Here is a 23,115-nt window from a genome sequence, read left to right as displayed (position 1 = left end):
GTTCATTTAGAGGACTAGATTGGACAATAAATGTCTTCGTTCCATGGTGCACACATTCAGCTGTAGAAACAACTGAGCTCCACTTTCAAGCTGTAATTAAAAACATGTTTTACAGAGACTCACACTATGCCGTCCAGTATGGCACTGACTCAAAATCCTGAGGTGTAAATTGTGTTCCCAGAATGCCACCGTGCCTCCTGTGGGAGCCTCGGCCACTGCCACTCACAGCACAATGGTCCTGACAGAGAATATGCTGCAGAGCCGCGGCGGGCAGCGGCAGGCCCACAGCATGGACATCAACGTGCTGTCATAGCCGGCATCCAACTCCTCTTATCCTGCCGCCCATCTGACAGCTGCTCCCATGTCACCACTGCACACTGACGGGCATGTGTAGAAGTAGACTTCCAAAAAAATTTAAAAAAAGAGACACCATTCTGCAGCCTTTCTGTGAAGAGGAGGTCGTGAAGTGCGTCAGGATTATTACAGACCTGAAATGCATTATGCTGTGATCAACAGAAGAAATACTCAAACAATCGCTGTCGGGTTTCACATACGACTGAACGATGAGGACAGCTGTTTCCTCTCCTCTTGAAATAGTCACACAGAGGGATCAGGTATTATTATCACTTTACATCCTCTGCCATCAGTGTGTGAATTTGGTGTGGATGGCTGAATGTGAAAGTGCTATACAAGTCAAAGTCTATTAACAAATGTCAACTTTAATGGCTAGAGGTGATGTCATGAAATCTGAGCTGTCATTAGGATACATTTTTCTGAAATCATGTATTGCTTTAACTAGTCAGAGAATATAGAAGCCCTATACAAGTCCATGTAAGAGAATACAGTCGCTTAAATCAAGCCCTCAAGGAGTTGAGCTATTGTTAATGTTACAGTTTCAACAACAACAGTGCTCTTCCTTCCATGAAAAGTGCCAGGGAGCCCATATTACACAACCATCTTCCAATGTTACCTTGCTTACCCTTACTAAAATGATAAAAACCATTTCTGCATGCACGCCTGTAAAATGCTACGATAAATAGCATGTACAAATATTTCCAAAGTGGTTTTGGAGTTCAGGTGGGTGAAATGCCACTTTGCTGCCTTCTATGAACTGATCTATGTGAACAGTGTGATATTGTAATGTATGCTGATGATACAGTTGTTTTAACGAATGTAAGAACTGCAGGAGAGGTTGAACTTTAGCGAACTAATGAAATGTTAAAGGTAACATCCTGGCTTTATCAAAAACTGCCTAGAATTAAATCAAATCAAAGTAATGCATGTTTTTCACTAATGGCCGCAGTGTTATGTTAAGCATTTCATAATAACTCATACCTTGGCTTCAAAAACCCACATCCACAAATTCTGTTGAAAAGTTCAGTGTGGCTTTTGATTTGTCAAAAACTCCCCATCAACCAATGCAGCTAAAATATACTGCACTCATGTTTATAATCAAGGACTTTAAACAATATGAAACAAATATAAAACTGCAAATGTGCATCATTTCTAGAAGTGTCAAGTTGGAGGAGGAACATAGAAACACACAAGACAAAGAAGGACAGAGAGAGAGAGACAGAGAGGGAGGGAGAGAGAGAGAGAGATCCAGCAGCTAAAGACGTGGGAGGGAGAGATGTCCCTTAGTTTGTTGTTATTCTTGCCTGATTTATTTTGTTAACTGTTTCCGCACCAAAACACCAAGTCAAATACCTTGTATGCAAATGTACTTGGCATTAAAAAACGATCTGATTAATGATAGTTTTGCAACAAGAAAAGTCAGAAATTAAGCAATTTAATGTAAAAAATGTTGTGTAGGGTTGCTCATTTCTCTTATACTAAATAAGGTTCACATGCAGGATGACATGCACCACAGAAATGCTTCAGGCTTTCAGATACACGTATTTGAAATGTCTTTCATGTAATTCCATTCATGGTAATGATATCAGATCAAAAACCCTGTAGGCCATTTCAGGTGTTTTAGTTCTTTATCTTCGGTAATTTAGTTCTACAGGATTCCTTTAGGTTAAATCTGCACCAAAAGCTAAATTCAATAAAAGCAAATCCTTTGAAATGTATGATGAAAACTGTTACAGCCAAGTGGTCGTCTGTGATCAGTGAGTCATGCTGTTTGGCCTCACGTCGGCTCAGTGGGGGAGCGGTAATGAAAAGGGATATTTGCTGTTTGATTTCACGTGTGTGATCCGAGCAGGGTCAGAGAGGATTTGTGTTTTGCTGGAGTGTATGTAGGCCTATTGGGAATGAACTGAAACACAGAGCCTCACTGTATGACACGCACCTAAGGGACACCTCACAGTAAGAATCAAACTCAAACAATAATCAACACGGCTGAAGCTCTCCACCGCGCCGAGGTGTTTCGTGTTGTTCAAAATAATCCATAAAATGTCTCGGCTCCCTGCCTGCAGGCCCCCTCCTTCATTTATCACTCACTGACCATTTTGCACAGGAGCGTGCCATGATTGATTGTGTTTATGTTGCAGCCTGCTGTTTGACTGATGAAGTGAAGTGTGTGTGTGTGTGTGCGACTCAGAGAAAGAGTGTTGTGTTCACTTTATGCACGCTGGCGTCCGGCGCTGCTCGCAGACTGAGCTGTGCAGGTGGAACTGCTCGGAGTCAGAGTTTCAGATGAACTTAAAGTGTTTGTTCAGCTAAATCACAATAAGATGAATTACTCATTTGACTTGAATTAAAACACTTCAAATAGAGCTGATAACCCCATTTCATCCTTTCTGGAGGGGCTTAGTGTTACCAAGGAGGAGCAGAAGTAAGATTAAGATTGACAGAGCACTGCCTTATTCTTTTTCCCTTTGATACAACACATTTAAAGGCATAGCTCTGTATTTAGACACTTGAAGGAAAAGAGTAAAACAACGTTTTTTTCAATGAAACCGCAGTTTAAAATACCCACCTACGTGTGGACTAGGCCTTAGAGGGAGACTTGTCAGCATATGTTCCCTCTCATGTCTTTGCTATAAAGCAAACCATACAGAACTAGGTGGTAGACATTTTTATGCTTTACCCGCACGCTACAAAAAAACAATCAACCATGAAAAGTACTGTGGTGCGATTATAATGTGGTCAGATGTGTCTAAGCAGTCCTGCAACTTGTTTAAAGTTGTTAAGTTGTACTGTTGCAGCAGCCTTTGGTCTTTAAACCAAATGAAACATGAGACTAGAGCTACAAAACCGACGTCCAAATTATTTTTGTTTCACTTCTATGCAAGGGAGAGTAAGAAACTGACAGGGTTTAAGAATGTGAGTTTGAAAGTTGCTGTATGTGTGATGGCCCTTAAGAGATGAGATGAGATGAGATTCAACTTTATTGTCATTACACATATACAAGTATAGAGTAACGAAATGAGGTTTGGCATCTCACCAGAAGTGCAAATAAGCAGAAAGTGCAAGAGTCTGTGCTATGTACAGTAATTACAAAATTTACAGATGTAGACTAAAAAAAGTGAATTATTAGGTATATATGGATGGCTGGATTAATGGGATGCTATAAATATAAATAAATGCTATAAATATAAGTGTATTCTTAGGATTATAATATACAGATTAAGGTGCAGTGAGCATGCTATACTAGTTTACAGGAGCACACATAGTTTAAGAGCACACATCTACACACAAACAGAATGCAGAAGTGAATCTTTCTAAATGTTGTATAACATCAGCTTCAATTAAAAGTACCATCCATTATCTTCACTTTCCCCGTTCTGGGTTGTGGGGGGGTGGAGGCGATCCCGGCTGTCATCGGGGTACACCCTGGATTGGTCGCCAGTCAATTACAAGGCTGACTTACAGAGACAGAAAAGCAGCCAAACTTACATTCACACCTACGGGCAATTTAAAGTCACCAATTAGACTAACGAGTAAGTCTCTGGACTGAGAGAGGAAGCCAGAGTACGCGTAGGGAACCCATGCATGCATGTGAAAAATATGCAAGCTCCACACAGAGAGGCCCCCGCCCAGCAAAGGATCTGAACCAGGCAACTTCTTTCTGTGAGGCAACAGTGCTAACCACTGCCCCACCATGCAGCCCTTCAAAGTAATAGGCCCTGCTTAAATGATTAATTGCATGAGTCATGCCAGTGCTGTTCCCACTCCAAGCATATGAGACAACATACACACACACAAACACACAAAGTAATGTCTAAGTGCAGCAACAACATCTAGAGTGCCCCCTTCAGGGTCGATGTGGGACTTTTTAATTACTATGTTTGAGTGCTCATATGCAGTTTAAAAGCTGGATGTGTGAAAATGTGTTAATCCGTTGAACATTTAATTCCCTTTGTTTTCAAAAGCTCCGTTACTTTCTTCCCGTTGCTGCCTTAGCATGTTTTTTTTCAGTGCTCAACTCACTGACTTATTCAGACTCTGTGGGAGAGATTTGATTTGGTCACTGAGTTTTTCCTCAACAGGCTGTAACTTGATTAAGATCCAATCTAACTCGTTTGGTGGAGTCCAGAAGCAGATGGTCCACCGGTTTGAGGTCTGTCAGCCAAAAGTCTACTCAGCAGGGATACTTCACAAAACTATTTAGATCACTGACACCAGTCCAGAGACAACATGGGCAAAACAAATGAACAAAGGACAAGTGAGACGTTAGATATCCATGAAAATTATCAGGACTCACTCAGGTAATCTCTGTTGGGAAAACTTAAATGGGAATTCTCAAAATGATGAATGAGTCATTATAAAGTTATCTGGACAAAGAAGCAAATTACATAAAGAATTCTGATGGTTACTGCATTTCATATAACCCCTAGAATAAATTAAAAATGTTATCTCAGTGAGACGAACGGCACTAATTAATCTGTATCTTAATTCCAGTGCTGCACACTCTTGTAGCTCCCCATATAGAATCAACAACACAAAAAAATCAATCCACAAGTAAAGACAGAAATACATAAACATTACAAACATACAGTAAATTGATTCTTATCTAAAAACCTGCTGCTAACTAAAAAGTCAACTACTGACTGCCATCAGAAACAGTGAATGAGTCAACAAGAGTGATTTTAAATACATCCATGGGCCCACAGGATCTCAGATGGCGACAGAGGTGTAAAGCATCTATGATAAGCAGGAGTTAATGAGGTTTACATTGAGAAACTGTAGTTGCCTCTGAAGCCACACCTGTGTAACTGTGTAAATGGTAAATGGACTTGTGCGTATAGCGCTTTTTCTACTCACAGCGATTTTACTCCGCATGCCTCACCTTCCCATTCACACACTGGTGGCAGAGGCTGCTGTGTAAAGTGACCATCAGAAGTAACTAATCCCATTCATACACATGCATACACTGCGGACAAAGTAGCGCAAGCAATTCAGGGTTAAGTTTCCTTCTTGCCCAAGGACACATCTGACATGCTGATGCAGGCGCTGGGGATTGAACCCTCGATCCTTCCAATTGAGAGACGACCAATACGAACTGATCCACAGCCACACAGCCACAGTCTCTCTCCCTTTATGTTCATCCATACGGCACATAAGTTTGCTGCCTCCTGATTGTTTTCCAGCATTGAACAATAAAGTACAAGCAAGGAGAACAATTTCAGACATTAAAGTGTTTACATTCTTCTTTAAACAATGATTCATTGTGGTTTATTCTCTCCACTTACCGCATTATTTAACCAACCAAGCAGAGCAGAGCACGTACTGCCACAAATATCACATAAAAACGATGCAGCTCGAGGTCTTAGTGAGGTGTGCAGCCTTTGTGAACACATGTACAGTGACAGAGTCTAACAATGGAATGCTAATGAGGAGCCACCAACTCCATCTTAATTAATTCATTGTGCTCTTTGCGAACAGGAATATTGAATGTTGCGCCTCTCCTACAGGCGTTTAATTGCCGGATGTGGCTGCAGTTTAAATTTAAAGCAGGGTTCACACTGTCTCTCAGAGCTCATTATCATGAAGTCAGCAAGTCTGTTGATAGACCTTAACACATAGAGAAGGGTCTATTTTTACTGGTGGTAAAGAGACGTTTTCTTTTGAACAGTTTAAGATTAGTCGAAGCTTTTCCCATACCTCACCTGTTTGCTTCAGCTCAACTCTAGACCATTTTCCTCATTGATATCAGTTCGACACCTAAGCTGCTCACATTACAGTAACTGCTGATGATGAAAGATGATACCAAAATCTGTCTTCTTAACTGGTAACATTTCAGTCTGCATGACGTCTTGTTCACGCTGCTCTTTTTTGAAACCTTAACAGAAGTGTGATTCCCAAATGGACCAAAGTTGTTCAGTCAGACTGAATCAAATTGACTTGTTTTGTTCAGCTTAAAGTTGGACTGCATGATTTGGATTTTTCAGCAAATTTTTCAACATGGTTCATACCCACCATTTACCTCGTGATATCTTTTTAGTATTTACTGAAAACCTTGATGTTTTAATGTGATCTAGCTCTCAGAATTTGATTCTCTGAAATCTGCCATTTGGTAAAACCTCTTCCCTTTGTGTTTCATTGTCTGTATCAGATTGTTGAGTTAAACTATTCACTGTTTAGCATGTAAATGCCTCCAGCATATATATTTTTTTTATCGTCTATTGTCTGAGTTGTTTCTTTCAAACTAAATGTTATATCTGGAGCCATTTCATGGAAGTGAAAAGCCTCTTGTCCCAGTTTAATGACAACTGAATGACCCAACTTAATGTCATTAAATGCTGGAGGCGTACTGTGTGACTCAGAGTGCTCGTGTATTATCCACAAGAGGCCCTCCGTCTCAGCAGCGGATCCTCACACTCGCTCTGTTTACAGCACACTCTGAAGCTTGCTTTTGTACCAGAGCCACATACATGGCACATACATACGTGTTTAAAATCCCTTGGGGCGGTCCTATAGATGTTCAATAATGGTGCATGACACAAACAGGTCCTGCAGACACATAGGCCTATGTAAGAGTATGGGTTTGATTTCTTTCTTCATACACGGTAAGCATTAGGCTCTTTGGTTTGTTGATTTTTTTATATTATTTTTACTTGTTTACTTATCCTTTGTTTTTTGTCACCTTGATGCACGGTCGTAATTAGACTTTAAAGAAAAAAATTCAGTTCAATATAAAGCTGGATATTACCCAAAAGTCCAACTCAAACCTTAAACTCCCAACAAAATAAATGTTAACATATCCAAAGAATCTCAGCATGTAAAAAAGCAAAGAATGACGACAGATACAAAAAGTATTTCTTAAATCTCATTTGTCATTATCTTTTAAAGCTGGGAGTGCAGGCGGGAGGGAAGGAGGAAAAGGAAGGCAATAACAGTCAAAGCAGGGATATAAAAGTATTTATTTTCCATTTCATTTCAAATGCTGCACGGGGGTTGCAGCGGTTAACGCAGCGAGGAGGCTCCTGGTTACCTGAGTAGAGTTTGCATGTTCATCCCTGCGCATGTGTGGGTTTCTGGGTACTCTGACTTCTTCCAAAAGTCCAAAGACATGCTCGTTAGGTCGATTGGTGACTCTATATCGCCCGTAGGTGTGAATGTGAGTGTGGCTGGTTGTCTGTCTCTATATGTCAGCCCTGTTATTGACTACTGGAAAAGTCCAGGGTGTACCCCACCTCTCGCCCAATGACAGTTGGGATCAGCTCCAGCCCCCTTGTGACCCCAAACTTGAAAAGCAGTAAAGCAGGTATAATGTCCAACAGAAGAAGAAAAAACACAAACAAGCACATAACAATGAGTCACACAGAAAACAAGTACCATCTGGCAACTAAACAAAGGAAGTAGTCTAGTATAGATGGAGTGAGGCTGTCGATGAGAGAAACCTCAATGATTGCTGAGGCTTAAATAAATGTCCATGATGATGATGACTATATAGAGACAGGTGGGCAGGTGGGTGGGGAAGGTCAGGTGACTGCAGGGCTGGTTATGTTAAGGGGGAGGTGTGTTGATTGGGGAACAGATAGAAAGTCTCAGGCCATCTGTTAAAGAAGTGAAGAATGGCAGAATGAGCAGAAGGAATGTGTCCCGTGAGAAGTGAGCAGGGGCTGGAGATGGGAAGTGTTAGCTGTAATAACATGATGTTGAGTCAAAACCAAAGATCAACTGTTCAATTATTGCTTTTAGAAAGACTTCATGGCTGTTAAGTGGAGGGTTCCACTACAAGAAATATTTACAAGGGACATTTAATGTCTCATATTACAGATTTATGTTATAACACTCTGTTTGCATCACTTACCTGTGCAATGAAAACCTCAATTTTAGAAAAACAAAACAGAACTTTGTGGATTGTACACCTAGCTCTAACGCAGTATTTTTGAATTACTCTGCACTGACAGGTGAACGGGTATTCAACAGTATAGGCTTTGCAGGAAAAAAACAGATCATTCTGTCCTGTAAATGCCCGGGAATTTCCACGATTTCTGTAGTTCATGTCAGTTTGTCCACAAAGTTTTCTTGTGTGTGTAATTGTTGGGAAGGAACTTACAGGGTGTGAGCCTGACTACCAACCAGGCTTTAGGCTTCAGGACTTAGTGTCACATGTTGGTCTGACAGACACCATGTTCCCTTTTAGTTTACAGTACTTTTGTTTCAATATGTAGACTTCATTTGGTTTATTTTTGGTTTTGCCTTGGCTCTCACAGTGGCCCCCTCAAAGCTGATTGACAGGCTGTTGACCTCTGGCTGACTCGCCATCTGTAGTGAGGACCAGCAGACATAGCAGCAGGTAAACATGGCAGTGAAAGTCACGATTATGTTTAAAGCGTTATTTTAGAGAGCCACGTAAGTGAATTAGAAACAGTCTTTTTTTTATCTTTATCTAACTTTTAACACTTAGTCCTACACCATGATGAAGTACAGAGGGTAAACTGATGAAAATAATCTAAACTAATGGATTTAGCAAATTCAGTCAAAGACAGGACATGGATCATAAGCTGCTGGCTAAGTGCGCACTCACTCCAGTCAAACTGGGCCGTGTCCGAGCAGAGCACGTTTAACCCCCAAAGTCCAGTTTGTTTGACCAGTGGAAGTGCTCCATGCTGTTCTCAAGCACGGTACACTATGTTGACCCTGGCATGGTTAGGAGAGCAAAAGCACAAGAATACAACGTGTACATGACGTAAAGCCTAATTGATGTGAGTGTTCCTTTTGACAATCATTTTAAACCATCTGGTATTACGACGTGATGACGTATGTACAAGAGGTAACTGTGATAGGCCCAGTAGGTGCAATGTGAATGCAGGCCACCAGGGGATTGGGGAGGGGTGGATTTGGCACAGTAAGGGGCAACTGGACCTAGTTTTAGTTTACGACATACTGAATCATCACTCATTCTCACTGTTGTTTTCCAGAAAGTTTCTTCTCATATCTGTCTGCTCATTGGTTCTGAACAAAAGGGATGTTCAACAAATTCTTTGAAAGAAAAAAACAAAGTTGTAATTTTACACCAAAACAGTTTAATTGTGGGCTGAAACCTGTTTTCTTTTTGTTTCTGTATGGCTGACATGAACTGCACGTTTCATGATACTTCTCTGTCTGTTAATCACTCTGAGCTACATGTTCACAATTTTATTTTTTCTGAATATGTGGACAATACAACACAACGTATTCAAGGGAGGAGTGCAAGAGGAACGTTTCAAAAAAGATTTCTTGAATGACCTTGTCAACAGGGCCAATTCTCGAGTCTGTCGGGGCCCTAAGCAAAAATGTATTTATCAGCGTTTATCAGCATTGTGTCTGCCAGTTTCCTGACGCTTACTTGTTTTCCCCTTTTTCCCTCATTCTTTTTTCACAACCACACAGATAATTCCTCTTCATTTTCTTTCGCATGACTTTCATTGACAAATTTTGGTTTACACAGAGAAAAATGCACGACATGCTTAGTAACGATTAACTGTCCACTTAAGTTCTTCGATACAGCTAGTGATGATGTAAAATTGTATTTATAATTATATGTGTTGAAAATCACAGCTGTATTATGTTTAACCTGGATATATAATGACCAATCAGAACAAAGGTTTCCTGGACTTTGCCTGTGCCTCATGGCCCTCTAGTATAAAATTGCTGCCTGAGTACAGCCTGCCTCCTGGAAGTGCTGCTGAGACAAAAAATGCTTAATTCACTTGGTTGCCGCCCTAATAGGCACAGAAACAGCAAGTCATTGAGGTTGTATGTTTTCTGGATTTCCGTTCGATTCTTGAGTCATGAGTTTTTTAAATAGGGGAATAAGAGTTTTTTTTATTCTCATGGAGATTTTCTAAACTAAATTATAGCCGTACATTTTTTTTTTTTTGTTGGTGCCACAGTTAATTCAGCAACAACAGAACTGCTGTCCCTTTCTCTACACGCTCCTTACCATGATAGTGTTTTGGAAGAACATTATTTTTAGATCGTCATTAGTTTCTTGAGTCTTCTCATAAGTAGGAGAGGGATGTCAGCTGTTCTCAGTAAAATCAATAGGCCAGCGAGTGAAATTAGAACTCAAACCTTACCCTGCCGGCAAGAGCAGCCTGCTATGCATGCTCATTCCTAATTGATTGTATTGCTTTGTGGCGGCTCACAGCTCATCAGAGGCCTAATGTGCTGTAGATATGTGCGCGGGGGACAGGGTGACAGCGGGAGGTCAGTCAGGAGCGGGGAGCCTCTGCAGGACAGCAGCAGGTCGGCCACAGCACAATGAGACACAAGCTGAGAGATGACTGCACACTGAAACTGCACTGTGCATGTGGTGACCGAGGGGGGGGTCTCTGTGTGCAGCCAACAGGACAGCTAATCACAGTTTATATCCTTTAACACCCTGCTCTATAAATGGACACAGGAAAGCAGAATGAAGAACATTGGTTTGGGCCCTGAAAAAAAAGCATGCACCTTTAAATCTAACAGCAAGAGTGAAACAAACTGTAACGTTGACCTTTAAGGAAATAGGACAAGCAAAACACACTACTGGCAATATAGAACTGGAGTCACAATAGTGATTGGCTTACACCTGCTTAATAAAATCTGGCGTAGAAGAACCATAGAAAATTAAAACATGAGTGACAGCGCCCTATGACACATCTGAAAAGGGACATTGGCAACATTCAATTCCACACCTAGCCATTTATGACAGCTGGGAGCACCTGTGGAGTGGTGTTGCGGCACACAGGCATGCAGCGGGCAACCAAATAATATAATTGTGAAAAAGTGGATTTGAGCCATGCAAGGTATAGCTCTTGCTGTTGCTTTGCTCCCACACAATGAGGGGGAAAAATGTGAAGGGAACGCCTCCTAATGGATTTGATTGGCTGAAAGCGACATTGACGAGCACTGTGACTTGTCTTGAGCTGAAAAGTTGAACATTTTTTCAGCTTTAATGCGTGCCCAAATGTGCAGTTTTAATTTTTTGGGTGGAAGCAGAGATGAGCGCCCGTCAACCTGGAGCTCATATCTGATTTATAGATGCATGTATAGTGTGGACTCGGGACTCTGGAGTTTCTGATAGTATAGCGTGTAACAAGGTAAACATTTGCTGGCTCAATAAGAAAAGTTTGACTTGGATATGTAGTGGTTTTGTTACTGTCATACAACCTGAATGCCACACTGGTAGAACATCTCCTCTGTGCGCAAACATTAGAGGACGACATGCTGCTTTAGCCATTAGCTTTCTACACATTATTCCATGCTTCAGTTCAACGCCATTAAACAACACCACACTGTTTACAAATGCAGAGTAAGACTGTGTTCTGTGTTGAGGCTGGAGCACTGAATTAAATGTGAGTGTGAGTGTGTGTGCGTGCGTGTGTGTGTGTGTGTGTTGCGATGAGATGGGTGAAATAACCGCAAATCAGAACAACTCTCATTCTGCTCTCCCCTGGAGCTCACTGTTGACTTTCAGCTTTATTGGATCACACAGACTTTAATAGTGTCCCCTAATGTGTCTCTTAGAATACTAATTGCTCCTTACAAACACACAATTTATTCTTTGAACATAACATGTGTGGACACCAAGTGTAACACCAACCTTTGCCTTCCTCGGCAGCCATTTTTTCGAGGTGCTTTGGGCGAGGAGACTAATCTAGTTCACTGTGAGAACTTTTCAGTGGATCAGTGTAGGCCTACATTTTCCTATTTTTTTCTCAACTGCAAAACTTTATCTGGAGATTCGCATTCGTGGGTTACAGTTAGATTATCTGTTTTCCAAATGGTAACTAGAACATAATATTTGAGTCATCCGAGGGGTTTAAATAAGTTACTGCACATGTTGAATAAGCACATTATGAGAGAAAGTTATTCGGTTTCTACAGAATGTAATCAACAAGCTGTTCTCGCTGATGTCTCCATATGGTGATGTTTCCGTGCTGCTTCTGCCTCGAGGCATGTGAATCCGACATATTAAGGTAGTCTGTTATTTTAGATCTCAAATCTGAGAGCTCATGCATTTTTTATCACACAAAGCCTCATAGAATCAGTTGACTTGGGGAAATGGAGCCGTACAAAGAAAAAAAAAGACTCAAAAGAATACATCATACGCTGGATTCTCCAGTTCAGCAGTTAAACCGGCACGCTGCAGAGATGACAGCGGAAGATGCAAATAGAAAGCACATACCATCTCTATCTGCTTCTCCCTCATCAAACCTCATTCTTCTCTGTTCGCCTCTTTCTTTGACTCAGGAGTTTGAATCAGGGCCAGCCTTGTGCAGAAAGTCCCCGCACAAAATTGTGTGATTTCCTCTTATCAGCTTCTCATCAAATCCCACGACCCCCTGGTGCGGCCTGAACAAAAAAAAAAAACGTTCTTAAAGGATCTCAACAATAGTATTAATTAGCTGTGATTTCAGCACTTCAACATTTCCAAGAAGGCTTAAATAGTTCTTTATGAGATTAATTCACAGCCCTTCCTCTCTGGTGAATGGGAAACTCAATTGATTTTAGAAACTGTGTGCATGCTCCATGGGTCTCTGGAAGGAATAGAGGACTGTGATGTCATGTTTCTAAAAGCTTCCCAGTTCAAACAGGATGGCCCATATGAGTCAAGATCATTCTTGTAATTTGGTTTATCCAGGTTTACCATGCTCCACATTGTCTAACTTTTGATCTGGAGGGGTGGAGAAGGTCGGGGGAAAGTAATACCTTTTTCTCTTTTTGTTGCATTGTGCATCTTTTCTTTCAGCAGGGAGAAACATCACGTTGTAACACATGCAAAGCTTCAACATTTTCATTTCCTGTTTGAAAATCATACCGATTCATATTTTTTCCAAGATTTCTTTTTATCTCTTCCAAATGTATGGCATGATAAGGAAATGAAGACTATAAATGAAATACCTGAAACTATGAAAAGTTTGCTGCAAGCATATTATCAAGCAGCACAAATGAGAAACATTACAATGTGGATTTAAGCGTGGAGAAAGATGGAATGAGGAGATATTCCATGAAGCGTCTTGATTTCTTGAAATAAAAAACGACCAAACATTGAAAATAGACAGAAGAGATGGGTAGCTGCTACACTCAAAGTCTGGAGGGGAGTTAGCCGGAATCAGAACATTAATGAAAACTTCATTCTCTTAAGATAAAGCAACCGACTTCCAGACCTTTGGAAAGTGGGAATTGAAAGGTCTCTGTAAATATGGAAAAATGTTCTATGCTTTCACCAACTCTCATTTATTTCGATTCTTCAAAGTGAGAAGTTTCTTTTTTGATGTTTTAAAAAAAGATTGATTCAAGATATCTCCACATACGTCTACACTGTTAATGATAAAAATGTATGACTGCGGGTTTGACAATAACTCATAACTAACTAGGAAAGTTAAAATAAATAAATCTAACCATCATGAAAAACCAATTGGAGTCAAGGTAATAAATAAATTGGCAGAATGGATTCTTATGCAATGGTATTAACATGAAACATTGTTTGATGAAACACTATATTTATGTGACATGGTGGATTTGGAAGGTGATTCAACATTCGGGATTGTCACAGACCATGAGTAATAAATAGAAAAGAATAAAATGACTTTATTATCATTGTACACTCCGTAGTTCAACCACATTTTTTGTGCTTGCCTTAACCAAAGAAGAATAATATTGATAATATGCAGCGACGCACACATCCACAAAAGTTTAAAAAAGTTATGTACAGAGGCAGATAAAGAACAAGTTTGAAGAACATCTAGTGCCTTCAGCTCAGCTCACAGTGTTATTGAATCTGTGTATAATAATGCAGATGCATAACTTGTGTAAACCAGTGAAGTTCTTCCAACTGTAGAAGAAGTTCGATCGACAGACGTGCAAAAGAAAGTTAAGAAAGAGAAAGAATAGCAGAAAAAGCATAGACCGTAAATAATACTGGACAAAGCTTCTTGACAAACAATACATGGCTCGTTACATCAATCAGGGGATAATGAGACACAGGTGAAGGTAATCAGGGCGGGGCTGACACACAAGGCGGGAACATGAGGAGCAGGATATGAAATGACGGAGACAAAGGTGAGTAAAAAACATCAAAATGAAACAAGAATGAAAGAAAATATAGAAAATATATATATAATACCTGGAGTGCTAAGAAAAGTCATTTATATAATGCTTATTTATATAAATTTGTATTTTGTTAATTCATTTGAATGTTCAGGATTATATATACTACACTATATAGAGTGTCAGCAGCAGTTCATAAAGATTTTGAACATTTTACAGACTACAAACTTTATACCCAAAGTCCGACCAGGTGCGGCCTATAACCGGTGTGTAGTTTATAATTCACAGCAGCAGTGAGGATGCATTCATGTTATACAGGAGACGAGAGGATTAATGGATACCTTGGAACTGTTAGTATAAGACAGCATCAGTGTGCAACTGTGGTGTAGTGGTGCCTGAAGAAGTGAGCATACTTCACCAAGTGTCCCGTCCAGCGGAGGGTAAACGGCCTCTGCTAATAGTGACATAAGACTTAGTGTGTGCTAGCCAATTAGAGACAGAGTAGGAAGGGTCATCCCTACTAGGGGGAGCTTTAGAAGTAAATACTCTATGGAGGACTGAAAAGTAAGTGGGTATACTCTGTAAACCTGCCTATACTCTGCACCACACGACTGGTCATGCGACCCGGTATGATGCCAGAGCGTGTAATAAAGACATTGGTCCACTAGAGGGTGTGTGTCAGTGACATGCACGGCCTCGCTTGAGCGTTAAATGTACACAACCTGTGTGGCGTGCCGTACCAGCAGGGGGCGATCATTTACTCAATGCCAACACAGTCTGTTAATAGAGGCTGCAGTCTGCGGTGTTGTTCACACACTTCACTAATAAACTGAGTAACATCGGGAGAGATGATTAAACAAACTCACTCACTCTCGCTCATTCATAGAAGCTCTCTCTCCCTCACTCTCTCTCAGAAGTTCTTTAAAGTTATAAAAGTTGATAATTAAAAAGTATATCAGACAGGATCTCATGTGAAATAACACTCTGTGCATAAAATCAAAAAAGGATAAAGGTAGCCGTTTGTATTTTTTTTAATTGTTTTGCTGCTCAATCAAAACGGTTGCATTTCAGTTACTGCTTGTGTAATGAACACTGTACAGTCTGTGGTAATATATGCCGTTTGTTGGCAATTATAGTTGTATTTTAGGATCTAGCCCTTAATTGCGTGCTAGCATGTGAGTACTTGAGGTAATGTGTGTATTAAAGAGAGCGCTCATTAGAGTAAGTGTGCATGATGGAGAGCTTGGTCAAAAAAACGACTCTCAAACTCCAAATTGCAGAGAAACATGTTGTTGTGCTGCTCTGTCTGACACAATGACCTCACATCTTTGATGACTTTGATTATGTGACAAACTGTTCTGAATGACCTTCATGCGTGAGCAACATGCTGTGATGTGTGTTGATCTGCAGGGACTTACAATCAAGTATTGCAAGATTGCTTCTCTCTCAAGAAAATGCTTTATTTTTTTGCAGTTGGCAAGTTTGTTCATGATATATTTTAAATATGTAAATACAAAATTGTATCAATCCTTTACATTTTCTTAAACCTATAAGCTAATCCACTGCTATCATCGATTGATCAGGTCTGTGCCCTGCTGGGCTAATGTTTCTTACTCCTGGTCACTCCAGGGACACAAAAGGTTCAACCTTGCACCACATATATGACATTTGGGAAGCAATACTATTTAAGTAATTTTTTATTCAGCAGAGATGCCCGGGAAGTTCTACAATTAGATTCAAATGGAGCAAAGTGACACTGGTTGAGTGGACTAGAACAATATACTAAACACTGAATTCATTTTTTATAGCCTGAAAAGATAAATGTGATTAACTGAGGTTCATTCTCTAAGCAGCAAAATGTCTCCATCATTATTGTCTGGTTTTATTTCCCATCTAGAACATTTGTCAGGTCACAATAAGAATTTGACGAATGCATTTTTTTATTGCAAAAACTGAAGAAATTCCCATCAGCCTGAGCTGCGCTTTGTATCAGTACAAATATTCACAGCATGCTAACAAGCTATGTTGAGATGGCTGACAGGGGGGAACATTATACATACCAAATGAGCCTGTTAACACAGTCATTATGAGCATGTTACTGCATCACAGACATGCTGGTCCTGTTGTGTCAGAAACAGGGCACAGGGGAATTTATTTAGAGACTCGATGTATGGTGTTGCAAAAATACATGCATTTTATTTCCATTATAATTGGACTTAAAGAAAGGGGTCTCTGACCTTTAGCGTCTGATATTATCCTTTGGGAGGGATGCATTTGAAATCTGAATATTTACAGCTATTTGCATACGGCCCCTCCCCTTTCTGTGTGATTTTCTCGTCTTTGTTTGTGTTTTATTTCTTCTTTTGTTGTCTCCTATTACTGCCCCCCTTCTTACTTATGTAAATAGTCCTTGGGTTTCTTGAAAGGCGCTATATAAATCAAAGCTATTATTATCATTATTATTACATGTATTTTGCTACATAAAGGCCTGTGTTCACAGACAGCTTCTTGTTTTTGCATTGAAAGGATTCGTTATCAACACCAAACCCAAATGTAGTTCAGCGTTTTCAGCGCTCACGTTGCCCTCGACATCAGTTGTCGAATTTCATCATTTAGAACAGCGCCACGCTTAAAATGTCACTTCTCCATCACCGACAAATCAAAATCAATGTCAGCTTTGTCAGCAACAATGGCGGAGGAGACTCTGAGGCGTCTTTTCAATGGTACAGTTTCCAGGTTTAGAACATAGACTGTAAAGTTTTAATGGACTAAGCCTGAGTGAATCTGTTCCTGCAGGGGGCTCCGGAGGCTCATCGGCAGCAGCTGCCATGCTGGAAATCCTGTCTCTGCCTAACTTTCAGACAACCTATTGACAGGCTGAGAGCTGGAGCTGAGGCGGGTCTCTTGACAAAAAGTTACATTGCCTGTGAATTCAGTCAGCTAACTGGATAAAACATATCGTTCAATCAATCAACACGGATGCATTGTAAAAAATGCACCCCCCCCTAAAGTGTGTGGCCATGATGACAATAACTGATCAAACCAATATCCTTTTTTGTAACAGGCTGTAACTATGTTCATTTCTGCACTAGAAACAAGTTTCTTTTGCCAGTTGTGTGTTTGTGACTTCCTGTGTTCCTGGAGTCAGCCTCAAGCAGACACTTCATGAACTGCATTTTGCACTTTGGCTTTACATGACTCCTTTACATTGTTTTCATGTTTTCTTTGGGATAGTTCCTTGAATCAAAGCAAATATTAAGCAAGATGAGCTTTCTAAAACACACTTAAGGACATTACTGGAGGAAGCAGAGGTAAACTTTTCGTAACCTAGCAACAATGAGCACTGGTGAGTAGCGCTCTGAAAAGGAGGTTGTGGGCGCTGCCGGCATATAACTTGTGTAAACCAGTGAACTTCTAGTGATGAAAGATACAACAGAAAACTCAAAGTATAACTTGGTCTTTTTTTTTGATGCTCTAGTTTTTTTTAACATTTTCAAAATCCAAAATAGAAAACACAAACCAGAATTTACATTTTTAGACTCTTCAAATCCATCATCACCCCTTTACCTTTTCTTAAGATTATTTCCTTTTTCATAAAGATGAAAATGGAAATAACAGGAGCAAAACGTAATGTTTCATACTGAAGCATTTAGAAGTGACACAAAATACAGAAACCGGTATTCCCAGGTTAAAGAGCAATAAAAAAGGAGACGAGACATTATAGGAGAGCGTTGCTCGGCAGGATCACTCTCCAGACTCGGTGAAAAGCTCATCTGTGAAAAGCTCATGAAATCTCACCTTAAACAGTTGACATCCAACAGCATGGTGGAAGTGTGGCTTCAAGTGGCTTTTAATGCTGTTTTCCTCTATTGCTGGTTGTTGTTTTCATGCAGTGAGTTTATGTTGACCTTGTTTTTGTAATACCATTATGATAATGGCGGCTGCTAATGTATCTCTTTCTGTTGAATAACAGGCTGCTGTCAGGTCTCACCTTTCATACTCAGCCACCCGAGACTTCTCCAGCATTTCAGTGGAATAAAACCCTGGGTTATGTTTGCTATCATAGCTAGTTCAGTGCACACAGTCAGTACAGCAATTATTATGCGATGTGTCTCTTGACCTTTTCTGTGGGCTGATGGACGCCGTGTTCAAAATGCCTCAGAGGAAAATGTTATGTCGTCAAAAAATATTTGGATTAAGAAAATAATAGCAACATCTGCTAGAAAATAAAATATGTTAGTTTGGTTTTAGGGTGATTAGCCACCCTAAAGGGGACTACTAAAGCAAATGTATTTTAGAAGAGCAGCTGTCTGAAGTGCAGTACCACTGCTGGCCACTAGATGGATTCAGGAAATGAGCTGAATTAGAAAGTTATCTTCTTCCATCAACTTTTTTCTCTACTATTTTTAATATCGTATTTTTAATGCCTTTCAATGTTGTTTAAGATGTTGGAAAAAAAATACTTATTTTCTCATTTCACAATTAGATGAGAGCAATTTAATGTCTCAAGTAGAAGCTTAGCATCAGGACTAGCCTCTCCCCCTGGTTCCAGTCTTTATGCTAAGCTAACTAACTCTGATCTAAATGCTCAAAACACATCAATCTTCTCTTTAATTCTCAGCAAAAATAAATAAATATATATCCCAAAATGTGCACATCTCCACACATCTGACTTACGTGTTGGTCATTGATCCTTTGTTCTGATCATCACAAATACACAGCATTTATGCTAATTGCGGTTATGTTAAGAAGATTTCAGAGGGGAGATGCTTGCTAATTCATAGCTTTCAATCACATGACTTGCGTGAAAGGCTGTGAAGAAGAGCTTAGGATGGTATAGGCCACCATTGAAAACACAGTGGAGCTGCAGCTCAGGCGTGTTCATGTTTCGTCTCTTCAAAAACGACGCATGTTTGAAACAAATTTAGATTTTAAGATTGTCATCAAGTATGGGGCACTTCCGACCTTCATACAGCATCGGGGACACTATTTCAATCAAGTCCTAACCAGAACTTCACTTTGCCGATGTTTACATATCCAGTAGAGAATCCTTTCCCCTACACAGCCAACAGAATGAAAGTCTACAAAAGTACGGACAGCTTTATGTATTTTCGATGCGTCTGGGTAAATAATGATGCCGTTTGGGAAGTGAAAGGCATGAACTTCACTATTAAAGCATATGTGAGGGCTAAAAAGCTAACATTTGCTAGTTAATCTTACCTAACGACAGTATCAGTATCCCTGTCAGTGTCACTTTCAGTCAGTGTCCTGGGGGAGTAATGTTAGATAAAAGGCAGTCATATTTTTCAGGCAGGATTAGGAGATTCCTGTTCTTTTATTCCCTCAATGAGACAGCAAAGCATCTAATAGCATTGATCCAAAATTTATGCACACTCTCTGGGTTTTATTTCTCAGATTGGATTCTGTAAAAGCTAAATAAAGCTGGTTAAAACTTTTAGGTGGCAACTGAGATGGATAATTTCTCCTTAGCGTGCAGCAGTAGGAAGCCTTTCTTTCCCGCCCGGTTGGCGGTTCCATTTTGTGTTTGAAGTAACTTGAAAACTATGAATAGAAGGGAATGTGATGTTATTTTGTGCGTCTGTGTCATCAACATTGTGGCAGAAGAGTCCCACCTTGAACAGACTGTTTTGATTTGTACCTTTAAGCCCACACTGAAACGGTGGATGCTAAACATCTCAACCTGACATTTTTAAATTACCAGACCAGCGGAGGAATCAAGAGGATGTGCTAAGTGAAGCTGACAGACTACCTTCTGTTTAGCCTGGCATTCAGGTGTCCCTTGTGTCCTGATGAGTGAAGATGCTAATGTAACACAGGTCAGTGGGGGTCGCAATTGATGGCAAACTGCGCTCAAAAATGGATAAGAAGCTTTGGACAAACATGCAATGACACTTTTGATAATAATTACTACCAATCATCTGATTATTTATGCACTGTGAGATCTCTGAAGCTCAGTGGAAAGTGTGTGTTGTTAAAGATATAACATGCAACAATCTGAAAATGTCTAGCTACGTTTCTAGCTAAACGGCATGGCTCACATTTATTTTCCTTTTGACGGACAAGGGAATGTGTACTTTCTTGACTTTCTTGGTTCAAGTCCTTTCTTGGAAAAACAAACTCCTTCCCTTATAGAGAGGGCAGTATTTAAAAACATCAACAGATAAGTAAAAAGTGTGGGTGTGTAATGTTCTCTGTATGATTCACAGAGGCCATCTGATTCATGAGCTGCATGTTTGGAGGCCTGTTGGCCTGAGGCCTTTTGCACCAGCTGGTCCAGCTTGATATCTGAACCAACTCCACAATCAACAACTCATGTTGGAGCAACAAACCCTGCAGATGGAGCAACACTCAGTGCTCTTTTATTGGCATTAAAGGTGACACTCGTTTTGATCATATGTATCAGACAAATATGAAAGTTAAGAAGTAAATGGACATGATATGCTAATGTTGTGTGTATGTGTGTTTGTGTGTGTGCGTGCGAGTGTGTGTGTGTGAGAGAGAGAGAGGGAGAGAGAGAGTTAACAACCATCAGGTTTGAAAGATGTATAGATGAGACGTAGAATCAACATTTCCATGAGCTCTGTTTACCAAATCAAATCTTTCCAGCGACTGACACTAAGCTGAGCTTGACAGAGACTGATACATGTTGTGTTACTATGACAACCAACATTTGTCAAATCATCTGCATAAGCATACTAAACAAAGTTTTTTTTTTTTATAGATGTATTCATTCTTTCTTTAACTGAAAAGTCTTTGGAAATGCAGCTGAAAGCATCATGTATATGTAATTTACATGTTTATATTAAAATGTGATGATACCTTTTTACTTTTTTTAAGACGTACAGTGACTGAACAGCTGTGGTGGATACAGTATCTGAAAGCCTTGAGTAAAAGTTCAGAAACCACATCAGAAAATGACTCAAAAAGAAGTGACTTAAGTTAAAGTCTTTAAGTAGCTCATATTTGTGTACTTAAGTAGCAAAAGTATTTTTGGGACTTCAATCGTACCTAAAGAAGTGATATGTAACTCTGACACCTCGTGATTTCAATTGGTACTGAAATCCAAATTGGATAGAGCCGGGTTCAAGTCTGAGTGCAAAATACTCAAGGAAAGTACAGATACTTTCTTAAAATACTAAAGTAGGGTACTGTAATCATGTACTTCTACTTTGTTACTTTACAACACTGCTGTACAGTGATGTCACATTTGGCCTAATACAGCCCTACATGCTCCTTCATGTTTGATATGTCGGGTAATGGAAACATGCACAGAAGCTGCTGAAAGGAATATGTGTCTTTGACTGGAGTAGGTCTAGATGTTATAGCCTACATTTGTCCACCTTCCAATCTGATCAAACCCGGCTCCAGACCTTTTGCTGAGATCATCCCAGTGAATGGTAATTGCCTTCCTGAGGCTCCAGTCCTGTCACACACTCGTCTCACTGCAAACACACACACACTCACAGCTTCCTCACAGCTTCCTGTGACACAGACAAGGCTCTGCATGTTTCTTACTTTTCAAACTGATAATGTGACTCTGCATTCAGCTTATGTTCGCCTGTGAGCTTGTGGAAAAGCTGTGACAGAAGCTGGCAGTGCAGCTCTCAGAAAGAAAGTGTTTCTGTCCCCTGTGGCAGTTCACCTGCTGCTTAACTGAAGCTCTTTTTTTTTCTGTGTAGGAACTCCATTAACTCAACCTCCACAAAGAGGTGAAGATTTTCCTCACTGTCCTTTGATGAATCAGAAGTCCGAGACTACTGTACCTCTGTGTGAACAGCTCTCACGCTCTTTTTATGCCAGAAACAACATTTAAAACATTAAGTTCTACTGATTTTAGCCCGAGACTAAACTACTGTAAAGGCGGGGTAGGTCATTTTCGAAAACTAGCATGATTTTGAAAGTAGCATTCCCTCAGTGCTCCGTCCACACCCACCCTCCTCCCCTCTGTGCTCCCTCAAAAGCCACGCCCCCTCACAATTAAATGCACAAGCACCATTGCTCCAGAAGTGGACCTCAGCTCATCGCTTGCATTGTGTAGAAATGACGTCGTCTCATGTCTCATTCAGCGGTAAGTAAACTCAAAGTTTAAACTCCGTCATCGGTGACGCAAGGGGTAGAGAACGAGCAGGGAGACAGGGAGGCGTGTGATTGGTTCATCAGATTGGTACCTCATGGCAGACATTGGTCAAAGTTTTTACAGGCTTACAGCTGATACAGATGATGGATTTTCTTTGTTGCTTTTTCAGAGTGCATGGATTATTAATTTCTGTCAGGACCTAAAGACAATTTCAACCACAATCTTAAAAAGTGGATCTGAAGAAGATGACCAACCCTAATTTAAGAAAACCACCTTCAGAGAATTGTTTTTGTTATTTGTCTGTAAAACGTAAAAGTCATGCAGTATATGTCGTTTGAAAAATTAAACGTGATTTATGCTGATATATGTTTCAGTGCTGCAATATGTTTTTCTACTTCACAATATCAGAGAGAGTTTAACTCCTCCCCATCCACAAAGCATTTAGGTTTTATACTGTACATTATGGACTCCTGCTCAATGTGAACACCAGAAACAGTTGCATAAAAAGGTAGAACTTTAGAACTGTATTCAAAATAGACAGAAAGCAGTGATATTAAAAAATCAAAAAGAAATCCTAATGACAGAATATTGCACCTGCGAGA

The 23,115-nt window shown here is 40.1% G+C and overlaps 1 long non-coding RNA gene across 1 annotated transcript; it reads left to right on the top strand.

The window, feature by feature from the left end:
- Positions 1–245: 245 nt before the first annotated feature.
- On the top strand, positions 246–22,879 carry LOC136179276 (uncharacterized). The gene is made up of 3 exons (XR_010666451.1): positions 246–614; positions 20,643–20,810; positions 22,116–22,879. It is a non-coding gene; the product is annotated as an uncharacterized lncRNA (long non-coding RNA).
- The last annotated feature ends 236 nt before the right edge of the window (positions 22,880–23,115 follow it).

This window comes from Labrus bergylta, chromosome 5, assembly GCF_963930695.1.
Source record: "Labrus bergylta chromosome 5, fLabBer1.1, whole genome shotgun sequence".
NCBI lineage: Eukaryota > Metazoa > Chordata > Actinopteri > Labriformes > Labridae > Labrus > Labrus bergylta.
The sequence above is the reverse complement of the archived record's forward strand: the minus strand, read 5'-3'. Positions and strand labels throughout refer to the sequence as shown.